The sequence below is a fragment of the Puma concolor genome, chromosome A1, assembly GCF_028749965.1.
Source record: "Puma concolor isolate L17-30 chromosome A1, mPumCon1.1.hap2, whole genome shotgun sequence".
NCBI classification, from domain to species: domain Eukaryota; kingdom Metazoa; phylum Chordata; class Mammalia; order Carnivora; family Felidae; genus Puma; species Puma concolor.
In genome coordinates, this window is record NC_141667.1 from 209,815,629 (window position 1) to 209,831,993 (window position 16,365).

Sequence of the window (16,365 nt, forward strand, 5' to 3'; positions counted from 1 at the left end):
TTGTAGAGAAAAATACGTTGACCTAGGAATCAGGTATGTTGATATTCTCTCAAATCTGTCATAGATAGCAAGCTTGACATAGGCAAGTCTGTTAACGTCTTTACCTCCATATCTTCATCTATAAAATTATGGGCCAGGTATATATTTTCATAGGTCTTTTACAGCTTGAAAATCATGTCATTCTGAAGGCTTGTATTTCATTATCCCTTTTCAATAGCAAAGAAACAAAAAGTACAAAAAGCATTGATTTACTTTATCCGTGCATAATCCAGAAAACATCACTAATAAAATAATTTATTTTGTATTGGGAATTGGATTATTTGCATTGTATCTTGGGACCTGAAAAATTCTATACATAGAACAGGATTATGGAAATCTATTAACTTGTGGCATTTACTCATGTTGCATTTTACATGTAATATTTAAAAGGAGGAGGGTGAAGAGTTTGCACAGCACCTGTCAACATTTAACCTTGAATATGTCAAGAAATATTAGCTATTATGTTTGTTTGAACAATATGTTCCCAAATCCATATAGTCATAGTGATTCTATCTATACGTAATATTTGATACAAACCCATTTATGATCAGAATTGGAATTCAAAACAATTCCTAAAATTATAGCTTTGATTTTGTAGTATTACATCGTGCTACTTGCAAACCATTAAGTGAATTCATAATTCTTTGTTTAGTGGTCAAAAACTTAATTAAGTAAACTCCTTACTAAAGAGAAAAGTATAGACCATAAATCACACTGTAACTCAGAATGGAATAAACAAGTAAAAAAGTTCAAAATCACAGTCCTTTTGACTGAAATGTATATAGTAATGTTTAATCTAAAATGACAGCATGATTAGAGATTTATCAATTAAACAAATATGAAGAGATGATTTTTAAATAATTTAAAATTCATTCAGAAACTGTGTAAAATGTCGAAACATACCTGTATCAAATAGTTTGCTCAGCCATGCTTTATAATTATTGAATAATAATGTCTTAAAACTTTTTTTGAGTCATAATTTGTTCAAAAATACTTTTTCTCAAACATGGTTATATATCTGGAGACCTCATTTTTTGAAACAACAGTCTGCACATTTTAGAGAGCCATGGAAGAAGATTCTGAGTTCTCTGTACTCTTCAGATATGGATCCTGTGGTGGTATAAAATGAGCTCAGATTGAACCAGCAGCTTGCTAATGCATATCTGAATTTTTCTGATAATTCAGCATAGAGGAGTTACAGATGATAGCCAAGGGTGCTATATTCCTCCGCATTTAAGGAACAGAGAAGTTACTAAAACAGTCTATGATAAAGACAGTTCATAGTTTGAATAAGGGATGTGCACAACAGTTTTGAGGTCCATGGTGACTCAAGAGGAAAGTCTAGTTTCTCAGTGATTGTGGAAGTGGATAAAGGGGAAGGTTTGGTGATCACGGTCAAGGAGACTGATAGCACTGGCAGCCATGATTACGGAAGTGGCTCTGACAAACTTGAATATGGTGGAAACAGTTGATGGTATGACAAATCAGATGAAGATGATTCATCAAAACCCCTCCCATTAAGTGAATGCTTGGAACAGAAACCCTTCTCTGGAGATAAGACTGGAATTAACTCTGAGAAATATGACATTCCAATTGAGGCAACAGGCAACAATTGTCTCCCACATAATGAAAGTTTCAGTGATGTTGAGAGGGGAGAAATCATCCTGAGAAACAGTTTATTTGTTATACTCCCCTGACTTCAGTGCAGAGGGATGCTATTCTTACTATCAAAGAGAAAAGATATTTGATGGCTTGTACCCAAACAGGGTCTGTAGAAACTGCAGTATTTCTCTTGCCCATCTTGAGTCTGATATATTCCAATGGTCCAGGGGGGACTTTGAGGACCAGAAAAGAAAAGAGAAGGTTTGGGAGCTGCAAAAAAATATCCAGTTTTCTTTGTATTAGCACTAATGAGAGAATTGGCAGTACTGGCCTATGAGAAAGCTATAAATAGGGTTTTTCATACCAATCTAGGGTTTTTCTTTGGATTATTTCTGGTGGTGCCAATATCGGTCAGCAGATTTAAGACTTAGAACATGGATGCTACTTGTTAGTACCATTTAAGAGGCCTTGTAGATATGATGGAAAGAGGAAATATTGGATTAGACTTCTGACAATACTTGGTATTGGATAAAGCTGATAGTATGTTCGCTATGGAGTTTGAAGCTCAAATATGTAAAATACTTGAAAAAATAGCATGGTATCAAAGGGAGATCACCATTCCTTGATGTTTAGTGCTACTTTCCCTAGGGAAATAATGATGCTTGCTCATGATTTCTTTGATGAATATATCGTTCTGGCTGTGGGAAGATTGGTTCTAATTCTGAGAATATCCCACAGAAGGAGTCAGACAAATGGTAGTTTCGGCTTGACTTTCAAAAGGCAAGGATTCGCTGACGCTTAGCGTTTGCAGAGACCAAAAAGGGTGCAGATTCTCTGGAGGATTTTTTTTTATACAAAAAAGGATACGCTTACACCAGTATCCATGAAGAATAGCCTTATAGAGACAGAGAAGAGGCCTTCACCTGTTCCTTTCTGGAAAAAGTCCAATTCTAGTGGCTATATCAATAGCATCAAGAAGATTGGGTGTTTCAAATATGAAACAACTTGTCAATTTTGACTCGCCAATGATATTGAAGAAACGTACATCACATTGGCTTTGCAGAATGTATAGGAAAACTGCTACCTTGTTCTCTTAAGAGAAGCATAAATATTACCAAGGGTTTGTTGGATCTTCTTGCAGGGACTAAACAAGTACTGCCATCTTGGTTAGAAATACGCATATGAATACCACTGCAAGGGTAGCAGTTGTGTGCATTCCAGGAGTCATAGATTCAGTAGACAATTTGGTGCCAGAGACTATCAACATAGTACTGGCACTAGCAATTCCAGCTTCTGTAGCAACTATGTGTGGGAGCACTTGCCACAGTGGTAGCAACTCTACGGCAGCAGAGACTTTGCTAGAGATGGTTATGGAGGCTTTTACAGTAGTAAGGATTTAGAGGAAATTACAACTCCCAAGGGGTGTACTCAGGAGTTGCCATGAGACAACTGAATCTGCTTGGCAGTGGGTCACTCCGTCCAACAAACTAATAGGGAAACCACATGTAATGTAGCCCGACAATACCTGTATAGCCTCAAGAACTCACAACAAGTTACCAACTGTGATATTCCACTGATTTGTTTAAAAGAACTTAAGGTCATAAGAAGAGATGAAAGGAGTAATCAGCCCTCTTCAGAGATACTTTCAAGACGTCAGTTCCTATACTTTAGAGTAACTGCCCTCCTGCCCACCCCATCCCAAACTACATTTATAATTTTATAACAGGATCATTTGTTTGTTAATGTACTGTGCCTTTAACTTTACACAAAGTTTTGTTTTGATGTCCTGTTGACTTGATAGTACTCAAGATATTACTTGTTTTGACAAAACAAACTGATGGAACATAAGCTAAAGTTAAAAAAAAATCTGTGCATTTTAAAACAAGCACACATTTACAAACAAAACTCGATTCCCTATTTAAGTATTTAAGGAGTAGATGGACTTTATTACAGTAAACCTCTCTCTAAAGGCTATTTGACTTCCCAAATATGTCATTACAGAGAACAGCAGATATATGTTTTCCAGATTAAAATATTGTAATGGCAATGCCATCCTTTCTCCTTAATATAAGAATGTGTTTTGCCTTATGATTGCAAGGAGACCTGATTCTAATGAAGCAAATGTCAGACATAAGGGGATGTGGAAAATTACTAGAGAGACTCAGTGAGTCTTGATGAATCTATCTAGTACAGGAAAATTAAACAGAATCTGATTATTGTTTGCTAAGACCGGACTCATCTGTGCACACATTTAATTTATGGTTTTAATTTACCTTTAATGTAAAATATAACTTCCAAGGTTTTAATATATCACTTGTCCTTAATAAATCTGTCATGAATGTGAGTTCGTCTTATATAATTTTTACAGGCAATCTTGGAGTCTAAGAAAAATTTAACTAAATCACAGATTTTAATGTTTGCTATATATAAAAAATATGCCTGCAATAATACTTCAGTATTTAGTGGTGATATTTGCAGTGAATGGAAAAAAAATCCAGAGATTAAAAAAAAAAACAAAACTCCATCCTTTAGAATTTTCTATATTAGCATATTTTAGTACGGTAGGACATACGACTCTTGAAATGGCTAATCTTCTGGATATTCATTTTCAAGTGATTGGTGTTTACAGAAAAGAGCTCAAGGAGCATAATCTAGGAGGATGAAAAGAAATGAGATGCTATTGTGAGACTCAAGGACAGAAGTTAAAAACTCTTAATCATGAGCTAAAGGTTCACCAATGTCTGCTTATTCTGATCACATATGCCATATTAACCACATTTGAGCTATTAATGATTTTCAAAAATCTTTCCTTAAGGATGGCACTTCAAAAATATTTTAGTGGAAGTTAAGGGAAAAAAAGTAAATAGAGAGAGAGAAAAACAAAAAGAAAGCCTTGTGCACAGTGATCAGTATGCTTTTCTGGCTTATCATGCTTCTGTGTCATGGATAAGGTTAGATATGTAATTTTTTTTACTCAGTTTTTATTTTTATTTATCGGTCAAGAATGTCGGGAATATATACCACACCATTTTTCTGCTGAAATTTGTCCTTTTCTTGGTTCATATTAGAAAGCAAACACATAATTTCAATCATAAAATGCTGGGGAGTGGGGAATATAAAATTGAAAACCCTTTCTATACTTTTTTTTTTACTTGGAATAGAAAATATGTCTACAGAGCCTTGACTTAATTAGAGTACTAAAAGAAAAAACTGGAGTTAGTGCCAAAGGCCTAGGAGAAGGTCATACAGAAATTCCACCACCTGACTGAGAGCAGAGGGCTGGCCAGCACTTGCACTCAGCACAGGTTCAAGCTAAACTGACCAAGTGCTTTACATGCTACATGGTAGTAATTAATTCGGTAAACTTTGTTACATGAAGTTGGGACATAAATGTTTCCCTAATAATTATAGTGCAATGTTAGGTAAACCCAAAAAGTAGTAACATATATAAAAAACAATTCTTTCCAATTGTATGTGTTTAATATATATTTTGCCAAAATCATAAGTTTTTCCACGAATCTGAAATATCAATAGACTTTACTTGTTGAATTGTGACTGAATTAATTATATAACTATGAGCTTGAGAACACATTTTTCACTTACCAAGAAATAATTTAAAAATTAATAGAAACACATAAAGAATTAAAACTACTTAGGCATCTTACGAAGGGACAGTATAGAGCTATATAGATAAGGATACAAGCTATTTGAGTGTGAATCTTAGCTCTTTTTTCCTTCTAACTGAACTTGGACAAGTTATATAATATTCCTGTGTTTTATTTCCTTATTTGTAAAAGGAAGATAATAATATCTACATCACTATATTATTGTGAAGATTAACAATTTCAGGTGTGTGAAAACAGAACCAGGTATTTTATAAATGTGTGGTAACAATATATGGCAAATCCCTTATTGCAGCAAATACAGTATTTCCCTACGTAATGGGCATTAAGTGATTGATTATATCCTTTTTTTCTAAGTTACTGGTTTTAGTTCCTATCTTATTTATCTATAATTTTAGTTTCCTTTATTACATGAGGATTTTTAAGCAAATAATAGACCCAGTATTATTTAAGTATATCATATATTAAAAGTACTACAATGTAATATGATAAAGGTATTCTTTTCAAAGAGATTTCAAGTGAAAGCAAAGAATTTCCTTAAGAAAATGTGAATTTTACAATGCAAAATAACTGAATAGAGTGTATTAAAATTATTACTCCAAAAGAACAATAAATTAAAAATATGCTCTTAAAAATATCTAACCTGATCCTATGAACTTTATAATGCAATGATAAAATTGACAGAGCTATATTTACCAAATTAAAAAGGTAGCAGTACTAAAAGTGATGATACTCAGATCATACTCAGAGTGATACTATACTAAAAAATCAGTACTTCTGATTACAAAGGAAGTTAGCATGTAAATAAATAAATGATTGATTTTGAAGACTTTTTCATATATCAAAAAAATGAACAATAAGATTTAAGAACTATATCCTAAAAACACATTAACACATGATCATATGAACATGCCAGCTCACTGTAGGAGTACATGATCTACTCAGGTATTTGAGTCTACAGTTGCATTGGGCATAGTTCATTAAAATCCACTTTCAAAGAATGAAGGCTTTATGTTGAAAATATGTCATTTTTCCCAAATGATGTATACATACAGTAAAATTACTACCAAAATCATCAAAAAAAATACATGGGCAGCCTACATCAGATTCTTATACTAGAAAAATGTAACACCCTGTCATGAGTAATGCCAAAGGGGAAAAAAATATCTATCTATATCTATATCTATATCTATATCTATATCTATATCTATATCTATATCTATATCTATCTATATCTATATCTATATCTACATCTATATCTATATCTATATCATCTACATCTATATCATCTATATCTATATCATCTATATATCATCATATATACAGATGATATAGATATAGGTATCTATATATAGATATAGGTATCTATATATAGATATAGATATAGATGATATAGATATAGATAATTCATTAATTTAATCTGATTGAAATGTTCTATTTTATGACAAAATTTGAATTTTGGGAAAACAAAGATCAGAAGAGATTTTTAAACATCATCTGTATTAGCGTTTCCACGTATAGAGAGAATCATTATTTCATTCCAGTAATACCGGTAGACCGAAAAACTATAGATGGAGCTAAATTGCTGATTTCACAAGATTCACATGAATTTTGGCTCAAGTATCACTGAATGATGGTTTCAATTTATATCTCAAGGTTAGGAAGCCTCAGGTAAAAATAGATCTAGGCATTATTTAAAAATTAGTGTTAATGTTTATTTTTGAGAGAGAGTGATAGAGAGAGAGAGAAAAAGCATGAGCGGTGGAGGGGCAGAGAGAGAGGGAGACACAGAATTTGAAGCAGGCTCCAGGCTCTGAGCTGTCAGCACAGAGCCTGATGCCTGGCTCCAGCCCAGGAACTGTGATATCATGACCTGAGTCGAATCAGATGATTAACCGACTGAGCCACCCAGGGACCCCTAGGCATTACATCTTCATATAAGCATTACGTCCTTAGAATTTTAATGTTACTTATCAGAAATAAATCAATTTATTGAAATTAAAATGTGTGTTTTTTTCTTCTACATTATTAAAATTCAATTAAATTTTTCTCAATGAAAGCAAAATCCTTCAAAGGAGGGATGGATAACAACAACAAACTGAAAATATGATTTTCTATGTTGTTAATTGAAAAATAAACTAAAAGTTAAAATTAATTGCATAAAAGAAAATTTTATCTATCCAGAAAGCAGTTTTATATATTTTTTTCTGGAAATGAAATATCATATAATATTTAATTATCAAAATAACAGATTACTCCTTACATAATACAGAGAAATATATCAAAGTTTCTAAAAAAAATCTATGTCTATGTCAAATATAGTTTAAGAGCAGAGAAACTAAATAATTTATATACTATAATAATTGTCATAACAAAAAAGAAGAAAATGTTTTAGCATATTAAATTGTGTATTATAAATTTAATCTGATAATCTAGAATTCAGTGATAATGGCAATAATACATTCATAGATTATACATTATTTATTTATGGTTACATGAAACACAAACTTCCTAAAAATGTATATAAATACTCAACAAATCGCATTTCATTGGGCTATAGAAACTTATAAAGTTTGAATATCAATTCAAATTAGAATAGTCCAAAGTAAAAGCCAGAATACATATTGATCTCCATAAGAAAATAGGGTGTTTACTAGTGCTTTCTCCATTGAAACAGAATTAAGGCCAAAGAAATGCCAAAAGTAACCCATTTTTATAAAGACAAGGTCAGTTGGAGTCAGGAGATTTTATTAGAACTAAGAGGTGATCACGGTATACTTCCTAAATTCCCTGGCTCTATAAAACTACCAGGAAGGAGAAAAAGATAGAAGGCAGTGTGGAAAAGCAGGAGACACACATGCGTCATCATTGTAGTCAGATCGTGAGCACGTAATGTCCACACTTTGGGGAGGAATATGTTTTTCCCTCCCATTAACCGACCATATGTATGTGTGTGAGGATGTGTGTTCCCTAAAACAAGGAGAAAGTTCGTTTGTCAGCTGGAATTCTGCTTAAGCAAAAGGTTTACTGACCTCTCCTGTGCATCTCTGCCCAGTGGAGAAGAGAATTGGAGATGTATCTCAAAGCATTGTGTTTCTAACACAGAAAGGAGTGAGTTTTTCACAGAGTTTCTGTTATCCCAAGAGGATTGTCTGCGAACACCAGCAGCATGAGCTTGTGGATGCATGAGGTACAGGAGGTAAAGGGATTCATGGAGGAGGACTAAATAAATAGAACGGGGTGTCCATGGTAGGGAACCCCAGAGCCTTCCAAAAAACTCACACATCAACTCTTTGAATCAGCAACCCCTCAACCCCTTGGACTTGTGCCACACAGAGGACATTAATGACCAATTAATGTCAGCCATAGAATAAAAAAACAGCAAAGTAGAATAAAGCAAGTGTCAGTTGGGTAAAAAGAACTTCCATTATACCTTTCTTCTTTCTCCTCAATAGTATGGAAGAGGGAAAAGAGAAGGAGTGACTCAAAGTTAACCAAAATTCCTTTTTCATTTGGACCATTTAGAGTCATAGACAAAACATGAACTGGGGTATGGACTTGAAGAATGGGAAAAATTAAACCAGTTCATCCTTAACTGGATTGATCTTTAAAATATTCAAATTGCTAGATAATTGTGGAATCTGCTCAAGGCACAGTTAAGAGACAAACATGGAGATTTGACAGGTGGTGATTAAATTTAGTTAATGGAAAAAATAATATTTCATTCATAACCCTATGATTTGAGACTTCTTAATATACTAGCTGCCATAGTTAGAACATTCTGTAATATCTGTGTTCCTTCTAATAGAGCTCTTTTTCTTTTTATGTACTGCAAAGACTTTAGGTATCTATCTCACTTAAAAAATGTGTACACATATGAAAACAAAAAGCCTCTCTGCATTAAAGAACTAAAGCATCTGCGATAGATGCTTATAGGAAGGAGACTCAATTAATGGTTGTTTTTCTTCCATAGATATTGCAGAGGTGACAATGTCATGCTCAATATCATTTCCCTACATTGCTTTAAAAATGGATAGAAGAAGGCAATACATGAATTTCATTCTGTATTTATGTTGAATAGAAAACATAGGAGGGGAAGCACCAAAAAAAAAGTCTCCAAAAATATCTCTACCTCCTTACTTATTCAAGAATATTTATTGGCAAAAGAAAATAAACTACGAGTTTTTAAAAAGTGATTCTTTTAACTAACATTTATATTATCAATAAAAGTTTTTCTCTTCAAACAAGCACCCTCAATATAAATACAAAAAAAATTATGTCTAACATATATAGCTTGTGTTCTTAAATGAGTCACCTAGAACATATTAGTATGCTACTAGGAAACATCATTTGCTTTGATATGTTAATTCTGTTTCAGAATATCCACTGAATGCATAGCTAATTACTCAAAGGTAAGATTATATTTTCTATTTTTGTGAAGTGTACTATTCAATAGGTAGGTAGGTACACAGACATAGTTTTTAGTGACATGTATTGCATTTGAAATCAAAAATATTTTTCTCAGTTAAATACTAAGCATCAGAGTTTCTGAATACCAATCCTAAAATAAATTTCATTCTAATATAAGGCTTCATGAATAATGTCCAATTTTATGCAGTATTTTTAAGAACTATTTGTTAGAAATTATGTTAAAGAAATGATAAAAGGGGAAACTAGTGGAATATGATAAAAGTGTTGTTCAGGTTTCTAATGGGACAGTTTAATACTTGGAAATCATATATTTTTAAAATTATTAATCCTTTATTTCATGTCATCAATTCAATCAATTTGTTAGCCTAGTGCTTCTTCCCAGAGGGAAGGTGTTTAGGAGGTAGCCTGGATTGTTTCTAAAAGCCTATTCCGTTTGAATAGTCTACGAAAGTGGGTTTCTAAAGATACTATGAAGAGTTGAAAGACATGTTGGTGACGAGAGATAAAGGAAAATTCTAGAAAGAGAAAGAAAACAGTTGAGTCCTATTTCTCCTATTTCCATGCAAGAGTCTAAAGGTGATTTCAAATTCAAGTATTCTGTGGGATATGATGGTCTCAGTGTATGTGGGTTTTATTCACTCAGTTTGACAGGATATTTATTGGGCTCTTCCTAAATGAAGAGATGCATCTCAAATTTATTGATTCTAATCAATGCAGATTATACAGAGTCACTTAATTCTAGGAAAGTAAACATGTAGAATGCTAAGTATGTTAATATGTAGATATTTAGAAAAAATATTAACTGACAGTGAAATAGTATTTGCTTAGGTCAACACCAGTTATTAATTATTTTGACAAGTAGCATTTAATTATTGCAGTCTATACCTGTGTCTCAGTATTTAAAAACTATACTACCTAACCCGTATTTTAAACTGTGTCACAACATCTCACTCGACACAGAGTCCCATATTTGGTAATATCAGCTATCAAGAGAATTGCCAGTAATTGCCAGAAACACAAAGTAATTTTAACAGTTCTTAAATAAAGTCTTTACTTACAGGCTATTCACTCATAGCCAATTTTCACACAATTTTAATTTGCTTGGTTAGCTGGTTTCCAGTATTACAAGAAATTAGAAGCTATAATTCACAAGTGGGCAGGCTGATAAATACAGGCACAATAAGAACACTTTTTAATTATGAAAGACTGACAGTGACAGCATAAAGTACCTGAAAGTGTAAATAGAGATGACATTAATATATAACTTGATAGGAATAAATAAGAGCCTAACAAGGAACATAAAGGAGACAAAATAAATCAAAATAAATCCAAATGGAAATTTTATTTTAGTTGTTTTTATGCTGTTCTTGTTAGTGTAATAAGTCCAATTTCCAACTCTCGATTACTTCACAAGCATGTGTGTGTGCACACACACACACATCTAACAGCACACTCTAATGATCTGATTGTTGCCACATACATCAAAACTCCTCTTGTACATGTTGATTAAAGAAGAAAAGGTTCTATCACAGAAGTCTTAGCAAAAAAGAGGAAGTATGTAATTGTGAAAATATCTCATAGTGAATGTCGCTCCAGTTATTATGATAAAGGCAAGTGTACATATTGAGGAGATATTCTGATACTCTGCATAAAGACAAAACTGCTTCAGGCCCCAAGGGAGTCGGCCATTTTGCACATGTCAGGCAGCCTAAATCTGTGTGCTCTGGGAATATCAGGATATAGTGACCATAATCATGGACACTTGGCAAGCTTATGTGGGAGAGTGGAAATACTCTAAGTGTGTCTAAGTATCTTGCTGGAGTAAAACAGAAAGAAGGATAGAAATGCCAAAAGATGACTGCAGACTCCCTTGTAGAACATACTATGTGTAGGATTCTCAGAAATAACTAGCAACTGCTTTGGGAAGTGCCGAGGTCCTGTTTTAACTAATTTAAGGATTATCACTGCAATAGGTGTTTATGACTTATTTTGGTTCTTGAAGATGAAAGCTCTTCAGGAGATTCATATCTGTACAACTATTTATCCCCAGGTAAAGTTGGTAGTACCTTGTTGTCCTGAGTTTTGATTGCTGTACACAGGGTTTTATAAATTTCAACCAGAAATTTTTAGGCAAAAGGCCACATCTTATATTTTAAGAGAAATTATCCTCTGAAATCCTAACTCTACCTCTACTTGGTGATCCCAGCTGGACCTCTTTTCACTTGAAATTCTAGCCTACAGCTCTAAGCAGTTTGGTCCTTGCTGATTCTCCCTGGGTCCCATGGTGACCCCTTTAGTCTTCTTAGAATCGATAGTTCTTCTTAAGCAGGGAAAATAAAGCTCCAGGCCAAAATAAGATAGAAAGAGAAAAGAAAAAAATAATAAATAACTGGCACAGCTTTCTCTCATGTGATTCCTTTAACTTCATTCACTAAAGGCCACATACTCAGTTGTTTTTTTTTTTTTTTTTTTAAGTCAGAGAGTCATGATGGGAAGGAGAAAATCAATATAATCTTCTTTTCATTGTAAGTTAGGTATTATGCCACATCCTTCCAATGACTCTTGGTCTAGTTCATAAATACATTTTTGTGGTGTTTTTATTATGCCATAGTCTTTTCTCAGTACCCTTTTTGTATGTCCATCATACTAATTGGTTCCCACTACCACTCTAAAGACACAGGGGTACGTTAGGTGGATGTGGGGCCAATTTGTATTTTGACTTGTATCATCATCTCATTTCTAAGATAGTTTTTATATTATAGTGGTATTGAGTACTGCTGTAAATAAGTAAGATACAGCTCAAAGCACATCTTAGGAATGACAAAATATGTAAAATATACTTCAGAATTATTATGCATTGATATTAGTGTATAATTATGAAATGATAGGCATGTAAGAATGGGTGTCTTAGTTTAAGATAATGGCGATATAGATTGAAGAAAGGTAAGGTTTTATATTGTTAGTAGAACAAACAGTATTTGGTAATAGATTAAGAATGGGCTATAAACAGAAATGAATGTTTAGTTCTGATTTAAGAAACTTGATAGGAAGGGTGGTGAAATCAGGTTGTATGTGCTAGGATTGACTTAATTACTCAATTACATGAGAAAAATAGGCAATCAGTTATGCATATTTAAAGCTTAGAAAGGTCTTGAGAGAAATACGTGTTTGCCAAATGTTCCTATAAAAGTGGCATTTCAAGCCGCAGAAATAAATGAGCTTGCCTAAGAAGAGAGAATGTGAAGAAATGAGTAGATGTCCAGAATTTGGGCTGTACCAATTCGTGATCAGGGAAATGCTGTCTTTCAAATATGATTTAACTTTGCAGAGTCTCTGGTCATATCATCTTAAAGAATCAAAGGTCTGAGTTCTTACCATTTTAGGGAATTTGAATATTGCCATTTTTTTCAAAATGATGATCAGGTTGATTTCATATTATAGCAATCAACATTTATTTCATCTTGCTTAATTTTAGGTTTATCAGCTACCATGAAACAATTTGTAGTATTTAACATTTTTTATACTTTTAGAGCATGTAATTATGAATAGAGAAACTACTTTATATTTGTTTAGTGTTAGATTTTTAGATACTTTAAGATGTACTTAATTTAATATACATACATTTATTATTTAATATAAAATAGATTTAATGATAAAATTACATAGACTTTGTTATCAGCAGAAATTAGATAACTGGATACTGCTTTATTTGGATGATGAAGAAATTTATTTAAAAATCCACATAATAGTGGCACCGGGGTGGCTCACTCGTTTAACTTTGGCTCAGATCATGATCTCATGGCTTGTGAGTTCAAGCCCTGCATTGGGCTCTGTGCTGAAAGCTCAGAGCCTAGAGCCTGCCTCAGATTCTGTCTCCCTCTCTCTGCCCCTCCCCTGCTTGCTCTCTCTCTCTCTCTCTCAAAAATAAACACTATTATTCCTAGAAATTAAATATCCTATAATTTTCACTTATCAAGAAACAGATAACTCCTGTTGTCTAGATAGATAGATAGATATAGATATATATAGAGATATATAGAGAGACAGACACAGAGAGAGAGAAATCATGTCAATTTTTAAAATTCCTTAAGTTTATTCTACTCTTTAAGCATAACTATTTTTGTTTCATTCCATGAATTAAATTGGTACTTATACAATATTCTTTTGCTGTTAAAATCTCAGATCATTAGGCTTCATTTTAATTCATTTATTACCTGTGCTCTGTTTGGTATACTGGTTCATTGTATTGAGATTTTGATCTTGACACATTTTAGAGAAGAACACAAGTCTTATTTGCAAAAAATATTTCTGTTGGAATTATCTGTAAGTGCCATCATTTCTGGTATAGAATTTTCAATCATATCTTTTCCACTCAATAATTTAAGGTTGATCTTCCATTGTTTTTTTGACAATCTGCATTTTGAGGTCCAGCTAACTATTTCTTTGTTGTTGCCCTATTTCTCCATTTAAATGAGGACTTATTTTACCTCTGAAATTCTCTACATTCATGAGGATATTTCTTTTTTTTTTAGTTACTTTTTATAAGTCTTGATTGGTAAATAGTGAACACTCTCTTTGCATATTAAGAATTTCCTGTAGGGGTGCTTGGGTGGCTCAGTCGGTTGAGTGTCCAACTTAAGCTCAGGTCATGATCTCACAGGCTTGTGGGTTTGAGCTCTGCGTTGGGCTCTGTGCTGACAGCTCAGAGCCTGGAGACTGCTTTGGATTCTGTGTCTCCCTCTCTCTCTGACCTTCCCCCGCTCACACTCTGTCTCTCTCCCAAAAATAAACATTAAATAATTTCCTGCAGTTCAGAAAAAAAGGTGTCTTGTGGCATATCTTCAAACACTTTTTGAAAATGTCGTGTTAGCTCCTTATTTTTATACTGCCTTGTATGTATGTCATTCATATGAAAAATATTTTCAACTTATTTTTGTTGTTTATATTTTGGAATTTGGTTTATTTTCTCAATACACATTTCTATAGTGCCAAATTTGCACTTCACTTAGCCTAATGCTAATTTCTTGTTTGACTGCAACATTTATGCTATTGTCTCTTTTTGCTTGCATTTTAGCCATCTCTTTATCATCTTGCTTTTCATTTGATATTTTATAAAATTTATAGAAATATTTAAATGACTAAACCAATGCCCTTTAAATAATGCCTTTTTAATGATATCAATGAACACATTAGATCTATAAAGTGGCTCTAAGGTTTGCTATTTCTTTCCAGAATGTTTTGTTAGAAATATTACCAAAGTTTCTCTTTTTCCAGCTTCTTTGTTTGAATAGAGCCTCATTCCCTCCTACTATAACAAATTATCCCAACCATTTCCCTTTACAGGAGATGACAAATGGTTCAATTTTTCTATAGTCAGTGGTTATTATTACTGATTTAGCAATATTTTACAATTCTTGTTCAGAACTAAGAAAAAATTTGTTACTGCTTTATTAAAGCAAAAACAAAAGCAAATTAGAGGTGTAAACCTAATAGTGCAGAAAAACTGGTGTCCATTTATTTAGATGTAATAAAGCAGCTGCTTCCTCCTTGGGGTAAGAAACTAGTCAGCACATGTGGAAGGATCGACCTTCATTTACTAAAATTCAGTGTATCTCTCAAACCCTATTGGAACTCATGAATCAGAACAATAGGCATATGTAAAATGTAAATATGAAAAATTGCAATTAGGCCTTTGGTAAGTTTAGAACTCTTTATATAATTTCATGCAATGCTTCTCAAATTATCCCATTGAAGTTATTGAACACAATTATTTTAGGTATATTCAAAAGAAAGTCAGCAGATGTATCTCTTTTTAGATACTATAATGTATTTCACTTGAGATGTGTCAATGTAAATGTAGCCATAATATTTTGATGTTGGCTTTTTCACAGAGGAGATTTTTTCATGCAAAGATAGCAGTAATCAGAAGATATATTTGAAAATAAGAGGGAAGTAAGTTTTTATTTATTCTAGATAAGCTAAAGGAAAGTAAATATTTTATGTTCCGTTTTAATGTGGAAAGAGGAAAATTATATAAGTAAAAAGAACAATGATATCTTCCCACAGGAGTGACTCTAGAATACATGCAACCAGTATTTGGGTCAAAATATTACTCAGGGAATAGGAGAAGCAAGCAAATGAAAAGAATTCCCTGAAAGTAACTATAAACAAATATTTACAGTTTCAGGTTACATGAAACAAAATAGAAAGATTAAAACAATTACCGGTGATGTTTAGTAAATAAAGTCTTTGAGAAGACATTGGAATGTGTTACTGCATAATTTGGAAAGCTCATATCCAATAGAAAGCACCATTTTTATTTAAAGACAAATTTATTTTTAATCCAATAGAAAGCACCATTTTTATTTAAAGACAAATTTATTTTTAAAGACTTAAAGTCTTTTTAAGTTGTGTACTAGAAATAAAAAATATATATACAATATTGCTGGGAATTTGCCTAAGATATATCAATAAAACATGATATGAATTTTAAAAAATATTTGTGTATAGTCAATTATTCCTAGATGTTAAAAATTCATAACAATGTATTTCCTCATGACTTTTTTTGAAGAAAACAATCTAATAGTTAAGAATACATAAGAAGCAAAAACATTTATATTTACCTTGAGAATTATCAGAATATCTGATCTTTTATATCAGTGTTTATTTC

General features: G+C 32.7%; 1 pseudogene; it reads left to right on the forward strand.

Moving 5' to 3' along the window:
• Positions 1-1,142: 1,142 nt before the first annotated feature.
• Positions 1,143-3,132, forward strand: LOC112860808 (ATP-dependent RNA helicase DDX3X-like; annotated as a pseudogene).
• The last annotated feature ends 13,233 nt before the right edge of the window (positions 3,133-16,365 follow it).